Below are 17685 nucleotides of genomic sequence, written 5' to 3'. Positions count from 1 at the left end.
GGGTTGTGGGTGTTCATACAAGATTTTTCTTTTACTAGACTTTACCGGTGTCACATCTGATTGTGAATTTTGTATATGCAAGAGGTTTGGGCCAAGTAGACATCATCTACTCCTGGACTATGCCCATCATTTCTATAATGAGTGGTTCAAGGAAAATTTTTGTCTTATGTAAGAAGAAGAAAAAGTTTGCATCCTCCTACATGACAGAAGTATGCTGTATGACTTTCACTGCCTTTTGCTTGATTAGTGGATTACTAAAGACATCTAAGTCAAAGCAACCTTGTTAGACAATATGGATTATTTCCTCCTTGGTATAGTCCTCCCATATGGTTGCGGTTGCTTCAATTCCAACAGTGCAAATTTCTGCAACCTGTAATTTACTAGAAATGCCAGCATAGTTTCATAGGGAATTGACACCAAGGAAACCAGATTAAAGAGTATGGTGTGATATAGACATACATATAAATATAACATGGTATATAAGTTTTCCATGCCTTTTTGGGTATTAATTGCCCCAGAAGACTGTCCATGTTCTATTACAAGGATGGAAACAGAGAACATTTATAGAAATTAATGTTGTGTGGTTAGCCAGCACCAGGACCCTAAGAACTTTGAAAGTATGAATAAACGTCTTGCAATTACTGACTAATGCAGGTAATGGGTTTATGGTACTTAGAGGGCTGAATCTGTTCCCTGACAGCCTGCAGACATTAGGGGCCCCTCATGACCAGCCTGCAATGTAGGCATTATGGAGTGATTTTTACTTTACTGACTTTTCCATCAGATCATCCCCTTTCTTTCACACACAAGGTTAATTCACTTCTTGATCACATTATTTCCTCGCTGCTCTTTGACAATATAAAAATTCTGAGTGGACAGCTCAATCCCTCTTCCATCTCAGATTTGATTGTTATGGTATTGCCTGGCGTCCCTCAGAGGCCTCCAGCAGCCTTTGCTGCACTTTATGACACTTAAATGGCTGGGCTACAATTTCTCCATCTATTCACGAAATGCTGTTAATAACTCATTTTCAAAGAGGCCCTTCTTTATGTCTTGGCATTAAAGGATTTTTTATTAGGTGCCAGGATAGGTGACACACAGCCCCAGTAACCAAAGAGTTAATTAATCTGTTGAAATTTATTGCCTTTTATACTGCACTCAGTGTGACAGTCCCTAAGAGAAACAGATACTATATTTACAACCGAGCTGAAATATTCAGTAATATAGTCTGCATACTGACCCACTCCATCAGTGTATGCCTTTTGCTTGAGTACCCATTAATCAACTAAGATGGATTTGTGTAATCTGTCTTCTTTCTTATTCTGAGATTCCAATAAATATTGAAATAATAATTTATTGATTACTCTGCAATATAAATGTGTAGTAAAGGCACCCAAGATATTTGCATAGTAATGCATTTCAAAGCTCTTGGCATTCTGTAGGTATGAGGAAGAGAACGATTGTAAAAGGGGTTAAGAGTGATGGAATTCCTTTGGAATACAGAAAACCAAGTTCCGTGTTAGCAGGATATGGTGGTCCTCTAAGGTAATTTTTGAGATTGGTGAAGTATAAACTGTAACAGGGTTATAGTCATTCTCTAAAATCTGTATACTTAGGGTAAACCTAAGTTGTGTTACTGGCCTTTCATTTGGGTGACAATAAACACAGGGGTATTTGACTATTTTATTTTGTGAACAAAACTGTTTCCATTCTTTTCAAGTGAGGTGTTTATCAGAAGATACTGGCTTTGTTCTTTCTAGAAATAACAGTGTGGGCTGCCCACTGTATTGAAATCCTGACATAAAGGATGTGCATTCCTATAATATGCATGACTCAGTGGGGCAGATTATTTGATGCAACTCTCCTGAGAGGTAAAATAGGGAAGACTCTGTCAAGGGAGGGATTATGACAGCTTCTGGCATAAATGAGAGAATTTATGTGGAGTGCCATAATTCATAGCAGACTTTCTTTAGCAGTGGGATGCAGTATACCATGTATTTGCTGTACACTGAGATCCAAGGTTTCCACACACCTAACCATGCTCTGTACTAGGGCCTGGCATGGACTGTAAGGCAGTTTTGTTTACTCTGTACTGCTTTCCTGTGGTAATTTCTCCCTACCTCCTTGTGGTTTACTCATTTGTCTTGTTTATCATGTTAATAGTTAATAGTTAATAGTTAATCCAAACAGCTCTGCATAACTACTGAAATGTCGTGTACAAGTAGGACAGTTTGCATTCATTTGCAGAGCAAATTTCTTTGTTTATGACCTTGTGTTATACATAGTACTAAACAGGACTAAAACTGTGATAAATTTTAATTCTGTTTTAGAAAAACTACTACATCAAAAAGTTAAGGATGGACATTCTACTTGGAATGTAATCTGATAAATATTGAATTACTTTTGTGAGGTAGTTGTCTGTATGCTTTCTCTTCCCTTCTTCATTTCTTTCTGATTATAAGAGCTAGAAGTAGCCTTACAGTAGATAGTGAGACTGTGGTATTTTTACCAGAGAAACTTGCAAGAGAAAAGCTGAGCAAGGCTTTTGGATTGTTCTTGGAGATATATTCTTTTACCGACTCCAATTGGAAGTTTTGCATTTGTTTCATAAAGCAGAGCAATTATTACATAACATTTTCCTGGCTGCCATTTAGGAAAACCAGATAATTGTCTTTTGTTTGAGAATGCCTACAAGAAACAGTCTGCTCTGGCAAATCTTTTTTCCCTAATTAGAAGAATTAGAATTAGAAGAACCAGTCAGTATGCCTGATGACTTGCACTTCACTTTCTAGCATGGCCTAAATTTGTTTTAAAATTTTTCAGTGGTCTGTTTAGGAGACCCTACTGGCTCAAATACTGAGAAAGATCAATTTTCAAGAATTAACACAGAAATACATCCCTCTAATAAAGTAGTTTTCTAATTAAGAGATTACTTATGATTATCAGCATGACTCTGCTGTGTGGCATATGAGATGTTTAGTTCTGCTTATTTCTTATGCAGTGAGTTCAAGAGTTTTCTCTTTCAAATATATGTGGATAACCACTGTGTGAGATTTTCAATGCAACTGTTTTTCTGTAGGATAAACGTGTATTTTTCCCTGAAGATTCAAATGCAAAATTTAATTGCTGCTTATCTTTTCTAAATTCCAAATAAGTTACCAAGACAGGAATGTTTATGTTTTTTGTTTATGAAGAACTTTAATCTGCTTCTGGATGCTCTATTATCCCAATGCTTTGGTACCAATCAATATTATCCACTTCTCTAGTATTGAACATAACATATTCTCACTCATGAAAGCCATGATCTTGAGTGGGGTTTTGGAGGATAATCTTTTTCCTTGAAAAGTGTAGAAGCCCTTAGTTGAATTCAGTCACAAGTGGTTTATGCAGCACATTTCAAGTCTCCATAACAATTTTTCATGGTTTTGGGTAACTGCTTCTGATCAGAACAACACTGCACAGGATTTGTTTTCTAGTGTCTTGTTGATAAGGTTAACCAGATGGTGAAGTATAATCATCTGGGCAGTACCATAGATCATCACACACATACACACACACAAATAGGTAAAAATGGAGGTTGATAAATTTTCTGTTAGTTTTATGAATAAAAAAACCCCTTGAAACCTGCAGAAAACTAACCTTTTGAAACTAAAGAAGACCAATGCCATTCTATATTTTTGTCTATAGCATAATATTCTAAGGAAGTCTAAACCTTTTGGTCACACTTTTTTCTTTAATGAGATTTCACCTATTACGTATTTTATGTCAACTTTCGGGAATGCATATTCTGTTTCATAATTCATGACGTTAATATCTTAGTAGCAAACACAAGGGGTTAAAAATAAACAATATGGGTTTTTTATGCCATGTTGCTTTAAGCAACCTGAATTCAGCTATTGTAGGAAGATCACAGAATTAAGCTACTTTGCACCGTGATCAGGCTGTTAACCCACAATCGTATAATGTTATAAATAAACAATTTTTAAAATTTCTTTCCTAATTATTTAATCCCTGTTCTCAGGAACAAGGACTTCAGTGACAGAAATTCTAGTTATAACAAAAATACCAGCATGGTCCTAGGGTATCTAGTGAGAACGTGCATTTTGAATATTAAGTTATCAGTTGTTTCCTTAGTCAATAGCATTCCCCAGGGCGGTCTAGAGATTACATGGGCTTGATATAAAAATTATTTGAGGACACAGTGTTGCAAGATGCACATGACTTAATAACTGTGCTTCTTTAGCCACAAATTAAGTTGTATTGAGATTGACCATACTGATTGGATATGATAGACTTTGGGTGTCATGAGATACATTGCTGCTTTCCGTTCATCATAGTGGGAATTTTGGTTCATTGAAACCCTGTTTGGAATGCAAGATCAGGTCTAGTATCACATATTTGTAATTATGTTAAATAATATGGGACTGGGGTTTGCAAGCTTTTCAGGGATGTCTGAATTTAATTTTTACTGTAAGTTCACATATGAATTAAAATACACTGACTGTCAGTGTAAATGATGAACAAAATGACTGGAAACAAACTATAGCAAAGTATTGCTTGTGGAAGAAGTTGCATGAGTTGGCTGTTAGGAATGTGCTAGGATTTGACTAGAGGAGAGGCATCAGAACAGAGGATTGTTGCATGGGTAGATGTGAGAATTGTGCAGCTACATATTGTCTTCCTTAGAAAGTACTGATTTATGTACTACTGTTTCATGGTGGTTTCTAGGAGGAGACCATTTATTTCAGTTTTATAGATGCTTATATTTCTGGAAATACTTCTCCAGTTTTATGCAGAACTTTTTTTATTGTTTTCCCTACTCAGATTAAAAATATTATCCTTTATAAGTTCAGGAGTTTATATTTCTTCTATTATTTTCAGCAGTTGCTATCCATTATTCAACTTGGGACTGAAGAATCATTTTCTAACTAACTATTTTTGCAGAAAATTTACTATTTCTATTTCCAGATGTGTCTCTATATGTGACATTTTTATTTTTATTTACCTTTAGAGAAATTACAGTGTAGTTAAGAACTGTTGCAGGTGAGTGAACTCATCACTTAAGCATTGAAACAGCATATATGTTCTAAGTGAGTGTATTCAGGAAAAAAACATTCAATGGCTTAAAGGTGATTTCTGCTTCACTCTGCTTCTAATGCTTTCTTAATAACCCTGAAAGTAATGAAGGTTATATATATATGTGTATGTATATGTCTTTACTATTATGCCTGTGATTAACACAAACATGACATTTCTTTAAATTGAAAGTCATTTGGGACCATGTACAGCTGTGGTGTAAGGAAGTGTTGCACCATCTAAAGTCAATGGCAGTTGTGCCCTTACATACCAGGCCTGCCTATGGCCTCTGTCTGTTTAGCCATCTGTATTAATATCACTTGGATATTCCCAAAGGTTATGCTTTTTTACAAGCTACATATTATGGTTGGCAACTTGTGACAGGTGTGTTCTGGTTCCCATATGTCTTATGCAAAACTGCAGGAAAATATATCCACGTTCTTCACATCAATATGCCAAAATGTCGAGAGTCACCTCTCAGCATAAAGACCCTCCGAAATACAAAAGGAAAGTGCTTGGCATCATCCCTTGTAAATGCAGGCCTGTCTAAGAAGCTGTCTGTAGAAATACATCCATCAATCATTGTGGAGTCTTGTGTGTGAGGGAACTCAAAGCAACGCTGTTGCAGCTTGAGCACTGCACCTGCCTTCCATGTAGTGGTGCATGGATGCCAGCTGACCACAGAACTGAATGACACTCAAGGTCAGTCTGTCATTTGCTGTTGGCTTTTAAGAAAGCACCTTCTAAAAGTGTGGAATTAAAGCTGGGCAAGTTGTAATGGATCATCTGTGAGCCTATAGATACTTATCTCCACAGATCTTCACCTTGCTCAGGTTTGCCTCTTTGTAATTTTTTAGAGTTTTGATACATTTACCTGAACTGTTTTTTTCTGGTCTTTGTTTAAGATACAACCTTAATTTGCTGTTATGTAAGGTTATATTAGGCCCGCTTTGGAAAAAGGAAAACACCTAAGACGTGTGGGAGTTCATGTCTGTATCTTACCCAACTCTGAGTTGTTTTCTTTTATGTTTCTCCATGGTTGCTACTAATTAAGAATACTTTATAGAACGTTAAGTTTAGAAAGCAAAACTGAAAGGCAATATGAGAATATGTGTAATATTTAATTTACATCTGAGTAAAACTAAATTAAACTACTGGAATTAAATTATAGTCTACATTCGTATCATCGAGAATTAATAGTTGAATTATACCAAACTAAAACATCCATGAATTTGACAGAAAGGAGAACTTCTGTCATTTAAAAATCAGGAAAAACCTCTTAATGCTATCTGTAGGTCCTTTTTTATTTTTTTTTGTGTGTTTTTATTTGTTTGTTTGTTTTGGGGTTTTGTTTATTTTTTAAATTAATAATTTCATTTTTTTTTCCTGAAAACCATGAGAAATTGACATATGGAACATTTGTCTTAAGCCTTCTGCTCATGAAATCTGCTTCAAACAATGCTAAAATCCTCACATAATAAAACTTCCTACTTGTTTAAAAAAAATAAAAGCAAAAAAATGGAAATAGTGCTGGAGGGTAGCATGTGAAAATTTCAGATTGTACAAGTGTGAAATTTTATCTTTTGGATGTTTTATCTTCTTTCAGTTATGGTCATAAAATTCTGTGTTTATTTGGGCAAATGGCAGTATCAAATTTAATACATTCTGGATGACTATTTTTCCTGCATCAAGAAAATCCTAGAAACTAGGTACAGAACAGTATAAAACACCTGATACTTTATATTGTGTTCCTTATACATTTAGAGATTTAGAAATTGGGGATTCAGTTTGCCCATACTTACTCTTGTTGATTATCACCTTCTTGCCTTTATTTTCTGTCAAATAAATACTTTATTTAATGCCTGTCATTAATGCCTAATCTTTAAAGGTGGCAAAAATTTTCTTTAATTCCTCTTTGTTGAGCTGGACTTTGTGTGTGGGGAAAGATTATTACCTGCTGATGTTAGCATTGCTAATGTGAGCATTGTTGGGAAAGGGAAGATTCCATAACCAAATTATCTGAGACAAAGGAAATTTACAAATGCTTGTTTTAATATTTGAAACATTCTGATTCTCTGTCATTCTTTCATATAACAATAACAAGTGATGAAGGTGTGATTGCACAAAAGTTATAGTAGCATTTTGTTTATAGATTTTTTTCTAAAAAGCCATATTTTGAAGAGCCTGCCATTATAAGAAATTTTGGTGCTGTATCAAAACATACGTTTAAGAAAAACCTTTTAATATTAGATCATTCTACTCATAAAATTAATTGTAATTCAAAACAAGAGAAACATGAAAGAATCATTTAAGCCCCATTTTGACCTACAACATAAATTCCACGTGCAAAATATTTTTTTCTTTCTGATGTTTCTGAATACTTCATAACTTTTTCAATGAAAAATAATTTTGTTTTTATCAAATTACTGGTTGCCTTGAACTTCCAGGACAATATTGTTAGAGAAAGCCAAGTGATTTTCACTTTTTCCTCCTGACTTGATTAGTGATGTATAAGCTACGGTTCATACTGAGAGACACAGTAGTTTAATATTCCAGAACCTGTTTTAACTAAGGATCTTTTAAATAATTTGCTGATATAAACATTTATAAATTATCATTTCATAGAACCCCTGTGAGTGCTGGGGGCAGGACCAGTTAGAAAAATTGCAACTGAACACTTTTATGTTAGAAAATTTATCTCTTTTAAGATAAATCTGCTTCATGAAATCATATCTTTCATAAAAACTTATTTTGAAAAACAAGATACTTGAATATTGGCAACATCCCACTCTGGTAGGAATCATTTTTATTTCTTTTCATTATAAAAAAAAATGTAGGTGAGAGCTCAACAACATCAAGGAGTAAGAGGGACCCACCAGGCTGATGCCTGTCTAGCTGGAAAATACTTATTATTACTAAGGTGTTTTACTAAGAATGATGATGGTATTAATGCTTGGTGTAGTAACTTAACTGTACTAGCTCTTTAGTACGTTAGCCAAAAAAAAACTCAAAAACCCAAAACACCAAAAAAACCCCCGAAAAAGCCCAACTAGGATACAAATCAGTTAGTCTCAGTGTCTGGATCATAAATGAAGGAAGGCAAGTTAAAGAAAAAGGAGAGGTATTAAAGGGATTCTATGTGGCTATATCCAGTTGGTGGAGGGGGGAAAGGATTCTTTTGTGAAGAAATTTGTTGCTGTGAGTTCATACCAAAATCTAACAGAGCATAAATCTTAAAGCACAAGAGAACAGAAAAATATTTTTTCATGTCCTTCCTTGGTTTGTCATCATTAACCAGGGAACTCTTCAGCTTGAGTGACTAGGGCTGCACAGTGAAACCTCTCTGTTGTTTTTTATTGTAGCAGTTAGGGTTGACAGGATTTTCAGCAAAGGAGCAGCTACAAGTCTCCTAGGAGAGGCAGTATAATGTCCCAGAAAAGTATCGGTTTGGAAAGCACGTTGTTTCAACTACAAAACTTAATGTTGGCTTTTGTCAGGAATGTATTACAGTAATTGGGATTGTGAAAAAAAAGTGGATTTAATGAAATTTCTCTAGGGTACAATTCAAAAAGAGAGATGAATGTAGGAGAAATGGGGCCCAGAGAAAACCAGAAAGTGGTCAAACTAGGCAAATGGCTGAACTTGGTCTGCTTTAACAAACTAACTTGGAGCAGCAAACACACAGTTCTATGTCAATCCTTATTCTGTGTGTATTTCAATAGAACTTGACTGTTGGTATCATCCCCAAATTCTTCATTATTTTTTAGAGCTTTAGAAATAGAATAAAACTTCAGACCCTGTGTCCCGTCATTTCTATTTTCCTTTCTTTTCATGAGTTAACAAGGAAGTTTTTGTTGCTGCTTTTCAGACATTTCTTTATTGTTTCTTTGTTACTTTGTCTAGCTGTATATTTGTAGATATACTTGTACATATTTGTAGATATACTTGTACATCGTGTTCCTGTGGATAACTGTTACCAGTCATTTCTCAAGCATCTTTTAACATTGTGTTAAAATATTATGCTGATTCTTTGGATGAGTTTCTTTCTTTGGTATTTTGTAAAAAATGACCATCAATAGTTTTTGCATCTTCTCTTCTTTCTCTATTGTTTATTTGGCCAATCTAATTTCCTTGAATGAGGTCCAAAGTAACTTCTGAACATATAAGACCAGACAGTTATGTATTAAACTCTAAAATTATGTTATCAATTACAATAGGTTTTACTGATTGCCCAAGGAGTCGTTCTTTCAGTTCAGCTTAGTATTTCCTGACTTCTTGGTACAAATACATATATTATTTTTTATTTACCTTTTGATAAAAACATAATATATGCTCTTAATTGAGCACCGACACTGTTAGTGGTGTAGTTTGGTTCTTGGGTGTAATACATAGAAAGGAGATATTCTGGTTTGGGGGCCTTTCTTAAAGAGAAACAACACCCCAAAACATTATTGAGCTTACTTTGCCACAGGTACCAGCAGGTATTTACATTACATTGCAACATTGTTGGAAATTACCAGGTTAGCCAGGGGCAATTGGGGAATGACTTTTTTTTTTTTTTTAATATGCTATTAAATAATCTTTCAGTTTAGCTTTACGTGTTTGGTTTTTTTTAAAGTTTCTTTCTTTTGAAGAATGCACCTTCATTACAAGAACAGTGAGTTAGACACCTGTTTCTGAGACCTGTGCTAATATTTGGTTATGAATAAGGTAATCTATACATAAAGTTCAAGAGAGTGGATATATGACCTTCACTAAAGAGTTTTCTGAAAATTATCTCATCTGTGGACTAATTTCTGAAAATATATTATAAAAATGTTTGGATGAATTTGATGTAAACTAAGATTAGAGTGGTACTATAATTTTATATCCTGCAGATTATCTGATTTCAATTAAAAGAGTAAAATCAGAGTTTAGCTTCCTCCAACTTTGGCCAGAAGAGGGAACCATCTCACTGTATCAGCCACTTCTCAGACTGCACTTAAAAACTTTTTTTGCTTTTGGTTTTATTCCTGCATTGCAATTACATACAAATGCAAGGCTGCCAAAGCTGTCCCATCTTGGGCCTCCCTCAGAATAGTGAAGATATTTATGTAGTTTAGGATTTATTATCAGTTTATAATCACAGTGAGTGTATAATGTTCTGCATTTCCTACTGGGGTAGGAAAAAAGGAAAAAAAAGTCACTCAATTTGATTGCTTAGCATGTTAACTTGATTGTTTTGCATGCTAAGAGCTTACATCTACGTTGTTTATGCACCACTTAAACAATATAATTTTCAATAGTAGGGTGTTTGAGAAGTACAGTGAATAGAAAAAAAAAGGTGAATATGAGAGTTTGAGGAATTCATGGTGTATATTAGTGCAGCTTTTGTTACATGACTAGTGGACACATCTGGAAGATTTCCAGATTGCAGAGAATGTAAAGTACTCAGGACTGACTGATGGAGTTAGGGGCTTTAAGCATGGGAATGTTGCTGCCAGAAACAAGTAATTCCTCTTCACTGCATAGAAATCTCCCTGTAGATAATTGCAGATACTGGATTTCATTGATTGGAAAGGGACAAGAATTATGTTTTCCCTCAGCACATAAACATTATTTTAAAAATATATTGGAATCTCATTTACTTTGCTTGGATTTTGGCACAGGGGACCTATGTCCAGTTCCTGAAGTTGTTATGAGATTGGTAGGCAGAACAACACCAAGTATAATTCTCAGGCATCCTTCAACTACCTGAGATTGGTATAGTTCCTTTTATGCAAGTAAATGATTGGAAGGAAAATGAATTCACAAGTCAGTTTTCCCCATGTTGAGGGAGGATGATCCCCCTTGCAGATAGGCAGAGGAGAACAATATTGTTTCCTTACTCTTTTTCCCAATAGAGCAAAGACTCTCTGCAAAGTGGTTCTGGCACCTGGGAAGCAAAACATGCCATGGTAGAATATTTTTCAAGCTTTCTAGCTTTAATCCCCAACATAAGTAATGCTAGTGCCCAAATACCAAGGTAACTGCTTAAAAAAAAAAGTCAATCAGCTTTGAACTGGTCTTTACTTGTTAAGTTTCATTGTGTTCCTGAGACTATTCACTTGTCAGGATGCCACTTTGGTCTGGGATGAGTTGCAGAAGCCCTTGTACATTGTGCCCTCAGGACAGCAAGGCTTTATGTATTGGATGACACTGGAATGCATTAGTGTGTTATGTCAAGGTGTCTTTTGGTTTTAGTTTTGTTTTTTTGTCTTCTGTTTACTAGTTTGCCTCAGTTAATTTAAAGTGTCTGGTAATGATGAGAGGTGATCAACACTCAAATGTATAATTTGACTGATCTACTGTTTCTCAGGGTAGATGGCTCTGAACTGAAAGCAGATAGAGCAGGCTGTTTTCTGATAAAATTTTGTAGTCTTTGTACTGAGGTTTTGTCATTCAGTGTCAGATATTGTTCATTGTACGCCAGAATTATCGAACTTATTTTAGGAGAAATTTAATTTTTTAGTTGTTGTGACTAGATTTCCCATGTACATTTACTAAAGTAAACTGGAGCTGTAATGCCTCAGATTCCGGGGAATAAAATTACTCTTAGGTTCTTACACATGACTGTAAAAGTATAGCTTTAAGCACCTAGTTGTAAAAATGTTAAACATACTGATAGACATAACATTATAAAGTGATGCTGAAACACTCTTAGGAGGACCATCCATTTTAAGAAAATGGAGTCAAGGAAAGGTTATGACCAATTGAAAATGCGGCACTGAGCATAAACGGGAGAAAATTTAATTGTCCGAGATGTACATTTCCTAGGGCACACGATTAATTGTAGTGGAAATGTTCAATTGCTTGTAATTTTGCAGAAAATTCCCTCCTGGGCTCTGAAACTTTTACGTGCTCAGTCATAGCCTAACAGAGCATTTTCTTAGAAAGTTCGGCTAATTGTTTTTAGTTATACATGTGGGAATAAAAACAATTTTGGGGGACTAAGCTAAAAATGGCTCAAACTGACAATAAAAACTTAAGATTTACATGAGACTAGTAGAGATAAAATTAAGCCTTTTTTGTGTTTTTTTTTTTTTAATTTGGTTTTTAATAAATTGATGTCTTTTAATGCATTTTTGAGGAAAAAGACAAATAAATTTATTAGTCTAAATAAATTTATAATACATAGTATGTACTATAACAGTTTATAGCTACAGCTACTTACAGCATTAGTATGACATATACTCATCTGTATGCTGAAATATGTACTGATGTCTCATAGAACAACTTAAAATATTTAGAATATCTAAGCAGTATCAGCATGTAGCATTCACAAAATGTTCCTTAATTTAAGAAAATCTTGTGAAGCTTTGCTCTAATAAAAGTACTGGCTAGACCAGCACACCTTGTGTACAGTAGGTATCTCACTGGACTGTTTAAATGATGGTATTTATTTATGAGAATACCCTGATGGTGACTTTGCGCTGAGGTATGGTCTCTGCCTGTCCCTTCACTGACCTGTATTCCATTTTCAATTCATATCACATTGGAATTAAAGTTGTGGGTATTTCATGATTAATCTTATTTTGTAGTTATTTTCCTTTGCTGGAGATTTGCACACTTAACAAATATTCATTTCTAGCATTTCTTTCTCACAGAACCATGCAATCTTCTAAAAAGCATTACGATTGTGTGAGTGATTGTAAGAAAACTGATCAATTTGTGGTGTATGTGTAAGTATATTATATTTGGATTTTTCAGGACATTTTCAGCATCTAAATTGGAATGTTTCTCATCTTCTAACGGTATATTTATTAGTATTTTTAGTCTTCTATTACATTTATAACACTTTACAATGGTTTTGGTTGTGCACTGAAGTAGAGTTTTAGAAAAGTTGGGTACTTTTAATGGTGAACTAATCTTTTCTTAGCTGGATATTATGAAACTAGAGAGCATGATAGTATGTAAAAGTCTCTCTATTTGTGGTGTATTATATCAGAGTATATTATTTGGTATTATATAATTCTTCCCCAGAGAATGTGCCCATATGGAATAATTTTTATTATCTACTTTGAAAGTTTTCACAGTAATTTTGCTACATTTTAGTTAAAAGTGACCTTGGATGAAGCTAGTGGATTTTTTTGGTCCTCCTGTGGTTACCCAAGGCAAGTTTCGTTGTGTATCCTGCATCAAATCTTGGTGGTAAATCTCTAGTTAATGGAAGAGAAAATTTTGCTCTAAATGCCTGTAACTGTAGTTGTTAAATACACATATGATAATATGTAGTTAGTTTTGTATTTCTCCTCCATGGTTATAGAGCTGTAGTTGCAACTCTTTAATTGGACATTTTTGGGAGTTTAGGTAATGGAGGATTTAGAGTCAGAGTTCTCAGTATTTATTGACGAAGTTAAAAGTGGCTGGATTTGCACAGACTTAAAGCATGGAGAGAATAGCTATGTTCCCAGTGGGGGTTATTTTGCCTCTGTCTTTCGACTTACATTCTTCCCAAGTGGGGGGCTGTAGAATAAATTTTGATCTGATGAGATGCTGTGATTCATGAAGCCTATGTAACCATCACCTCCCTTGACCATCCTGTTTGTGCCTTTGTAGCACATATAGCCATAAATACTCAGTACCACACTGGCTTAAAATAATATTTGCTCAGGTTCTGAAAATGCAGGAAACATTCTTCAGCTGTGGCTAGCATTTGTGGAAGTAAAATATTATATAGTTGGGATTATTTTTTTCTGAACTTCGCAAAAGTGGTTTTGCTGATTAAAAAGAAGACTCACCACCTAGATGTATATAAAACTGTCTACACCTTACTTCATCTGGGTTTAAATGGCTATTAAAAGTGTCATTAGCACAAAAGCAACTTCCGTCATAGAACATTTGTTATATGCACAGAGAAAAAAAATGCAGCTAGTAAACTAGAGTGTTTATGGTTGTGTGAATTTTGCTTTTCTGTTTAAAATAAGGAACTGTGATTAATAATGGAATTGAAAACTAACGTACATAAGTTGTTATGTAATATGCAGAGGTATGATTTACGTGTTCAGGCGTAGTATTTGCTTCCCTTTCATTGCTGTAAATTAGAGTGTTTAACATTTTTTTTATTATTTATCATAAGCCAGTAATTCAGGAATACATGTTCAAAAGGGCCCACTATTTTTTGTGCTCTACTGCTTATATACCTGCATTGAAAAGTCTTCAGTGTGATTTTTCATGAGAAAAGAATGATCTTAGTTCCTATAGAGCACAGAGCACTGGGTACTGATTACCTTTCAAAATTATGCTTTGGGAGTCCCAAAATGAGAATCCAGATACTGAATTACTGAAATTTAGCAAATGGTTTTAAAGGCATAGACTGTGATATCTGTCTTTTATTTCCTTCATTTGCAAGGAGGCAGAACAGCAATTCCCCTGTCTCATTAGGGTGTTAAAAGGTTTAGTTGAAAGTCTCTAAGATACTTGGAAAACGCAAAGCATCATCAACGAACAATTTAATATAAGCCAGAATCAATTGTGTCCTGCTTGCTGGTGACAGAGAATCAAGGGTCTTCTTTCTTTTCATGTAAGAGGTAGCAGTTTTGCAAGTTCCAAGGAGAATGGGAGCGTGTAATAGGGCGACTTAATATAGCCACTGAATGAACGGAAACTTCTGCAATGAGTTCTGGTTTTCTTCTCCCCTTCCTAGGAGACACCGTGATCTCCAGTTATTCTGTATACATATATATGTATATATATATACCTTCTATATTCTTTATGCATTTACATTGGGATTGAATTAAAGAATGTATTGACCACAGTTTAAACTGTTTAAGAGCTTGGGGTGGAATTCATCTTCTCTTTAGACTACAGTGTAGAACTCTAAACCTGATCCTGTAGTTTCTACTATTAGTCAATGTTAAGAAATGGGGGCACCTCTAGAATATGATTCATCCTGACCATCTTAAGTAAGAGATAGTCTGAACCTAGAACTACCATTGCCTGGCTAATAAGCAGACATCTACCTTATGAATGTTTAAAGTTAAAAAAGATGCATCCTATCATTGCTTTCTGGAAATCCCCTGAGCTGGTAGCTGGAGAGCTGCTAGATTCACACATCTCAGCTATGCTCAGGTACCACATGAATGTTGTCTTGCTCAAATTAACTTGTCCATCTGCAGAAGGAGAACTACAGTTGTCTGAGGAACTTCAAAGCCAAACAGGATGACTTTACTGGGTTTAGCTAATTCACTGGTTGAGTTGGAAGTTATTTCATCTTAAGTTTTTTTACAGGAGCATCTTTGGTCTGTCTGGATTTTGTGCTAGCTGCCTACCTCTTGTACTGGCTTTAGACCACTTTGCCTTTCCTTCATATTTATAAACCAGTAGTTGCATATCAAAACCCGGAGTCACTTGAAACCTTTCAGCATGGGTTCTGAGCTCTCTCATGGCTTGAGAGTAGCAAACAGGAACAGGATTCAGTCCATGGTATCTTGATAAGAGGTACACTAAGAAAAATGTGATAACTTTTTGTCTACTAAAAAAAAAATTGTCCATTAAGTGTATTTGAACTCCATTTAATCTTTCTTTCGTTGACTTAAGAAAACCCACTCACTTGAATAACTAAAAATTCAGCAGAAGGAAAAAAAAGAAAAGGAAAACCATTGGAAGAACCATTGTTGGATTCTAATGTGAATTTCCTTCCAAGGATAGACTCCTATTCAAAATTTCTGTGGAAATACCCTTGTATTGTAAAAGTTACCTGAGAGGGTCTTTTATTTAAAAGCTTTTTCTTTAGTACTGAATTAAAATACAAACAATCAAATTAACTATGAACTCTTCTGAGCAAAAGAAAGGTGAACACGGGACGTTATTCTATGTAGGGTCTGTGGGTGCTGCTCCGACATGTATTTGAGTGGATACCTGCCATTGAATTAATAGTACAAGTTTTTAAATATTTGATATTAAGTTTTTGTTTTTCACATTGTCTTTTACAAGTATCTCACCTAACATCAGTCAATACTGTGAGTCCCTATGCCATATTACATCCTGCTGTTCTACTTAAGGGCCAGATCCTGTTACCTTCGTATGCCTTGCCAGGAATGATGGAATATACCGCTCACAACCACGTCATAGTGGTACTTTCTACCTCAGCAAAAGTCTGTTCCTGTAAGAGGACCTACATTCCACATATGTCCCTTTTATTTTAATGCAGAAATCTTTGAATATGTTGTTTTTTAGTGTCACAAAGACCGAATCTCCTACCTTGAAGGGTGAAACAAAAGTATTTTTGATAAATCAGATGAGAGTTGATGACAATGACCAGTGAAAAGCAAAGATAGCAGTTCAATGTTTAAATTAAATCAAAAGAGAGGAGTAAAAAAGTTTAAAATCATAAAGAATTTTTTTGCACTCCTCTGATACCTTATGTTGAATAGCCAGATCATTTTATTATTGAAAATACTGTGGCAGTAATCTTTTACTGCTTGCAGTATAGGCCTACAGCATTAAGTTAGTATAAAATTACATATAGTTTAATATATCTGTACACCTTTAAACAAGCTTCTCTAGGCAGGAAGGTTATCTGTCTTATAAATCTATTATTTCATTGTACATCTTGATAGCCTAGCATTGCTCCTAGCCATGTTTAAGCATTAAATAGTGCATTATTATTTCACATAAATCAACCAGAGATGTGTGAATTCATAAATTTTGCATTTGCACAGACAGTATTTTAAACGTTTTATGGCTTCGTGGGAACTTGGTATAAGAGCCTGTACACAAATCAGTGCCCAAGAAATTTAAGTAAAATTTAATATCGCAATTATTGCTTTTCAAAGTCATTGCTTGCATATTTTAGAAATGTTTTAACAGGGTCTAAAAATAAAAATCAAAACCTGAAAACAAGGTCTTCAGTCAGATTTTGCTGGATAGCTCCTTTGCTGCAATGGAGTGGATGATTTTTTTTTCTGATGTTCTTTCTGTTATCATTTGTGCTGTTTTTTCTGCTTTATTTGTACTTTGTCTAATGCTCCAACTTTTTGCTGCTTCTTATCTTCCATCTCAATTCTTCTAGACCCCTAGACTGTAAAGAATCATGTGCAAGCCTGATGTTTCAAAGAAGCTCCACTGATGGAAACTCTAAATATATATTTGAGTTTTTTAGGATTTGTATTATTTTGATTAAAAGCCTTGAAAATAACCTTCTCAAGAGATTTTATTTTCAGACAATATGTAAATATTCTACTTCTAAAAATTATAATATCAGGAAAGGGAAAAAATAAGGTAAGAACTACGGATCGGGTATTATGCCATTGTATCACATGGTAAGGTAGCATTAGGTTTTACAGAGAAAAAGCAAGCATATTGAGGCGAGATGTCCACTAAACAGCTGAATTATTGTTGCTTCTGGAGTCTATTATGTTTCCTATGTCAGATTTTCAAAATTTGGCCATTTTTCTGTAGTTAAATTTTATTTTGTGAATTATCCATTGCAGTACAATTGCAAGGTAATTTGGTATCCCTTTACAAATGGGAAAGAGAGGCAGGAAGGTTAGAAGCTCATTCTGCCACAGGAATTACCTTTACTTCTTTCGGACAACCCAAAAAGCACCAGGAAGTACTCTGTAGGAAATGAAGTCCAGCTGTGTTGGA

The sequence above is a fragment of the Manacus vitellinus genome, unplaced genomic scaffold (genome assembly GCF_001715985.3).
Source record: "Manacus vitellinus isolate BGI_N305 unplaced genomic scaffold, ASM171598v3 scaffold_39_pilon, whole genome shotgun sequence".
NCBI lineage: Eukaryota > Metazoa > Chordata > Aves > Passeriformes > Pipridae > Manacus > Manacus vitellinus.
This window is presented reverse-complemented; position numbering follows the sequence as displayed.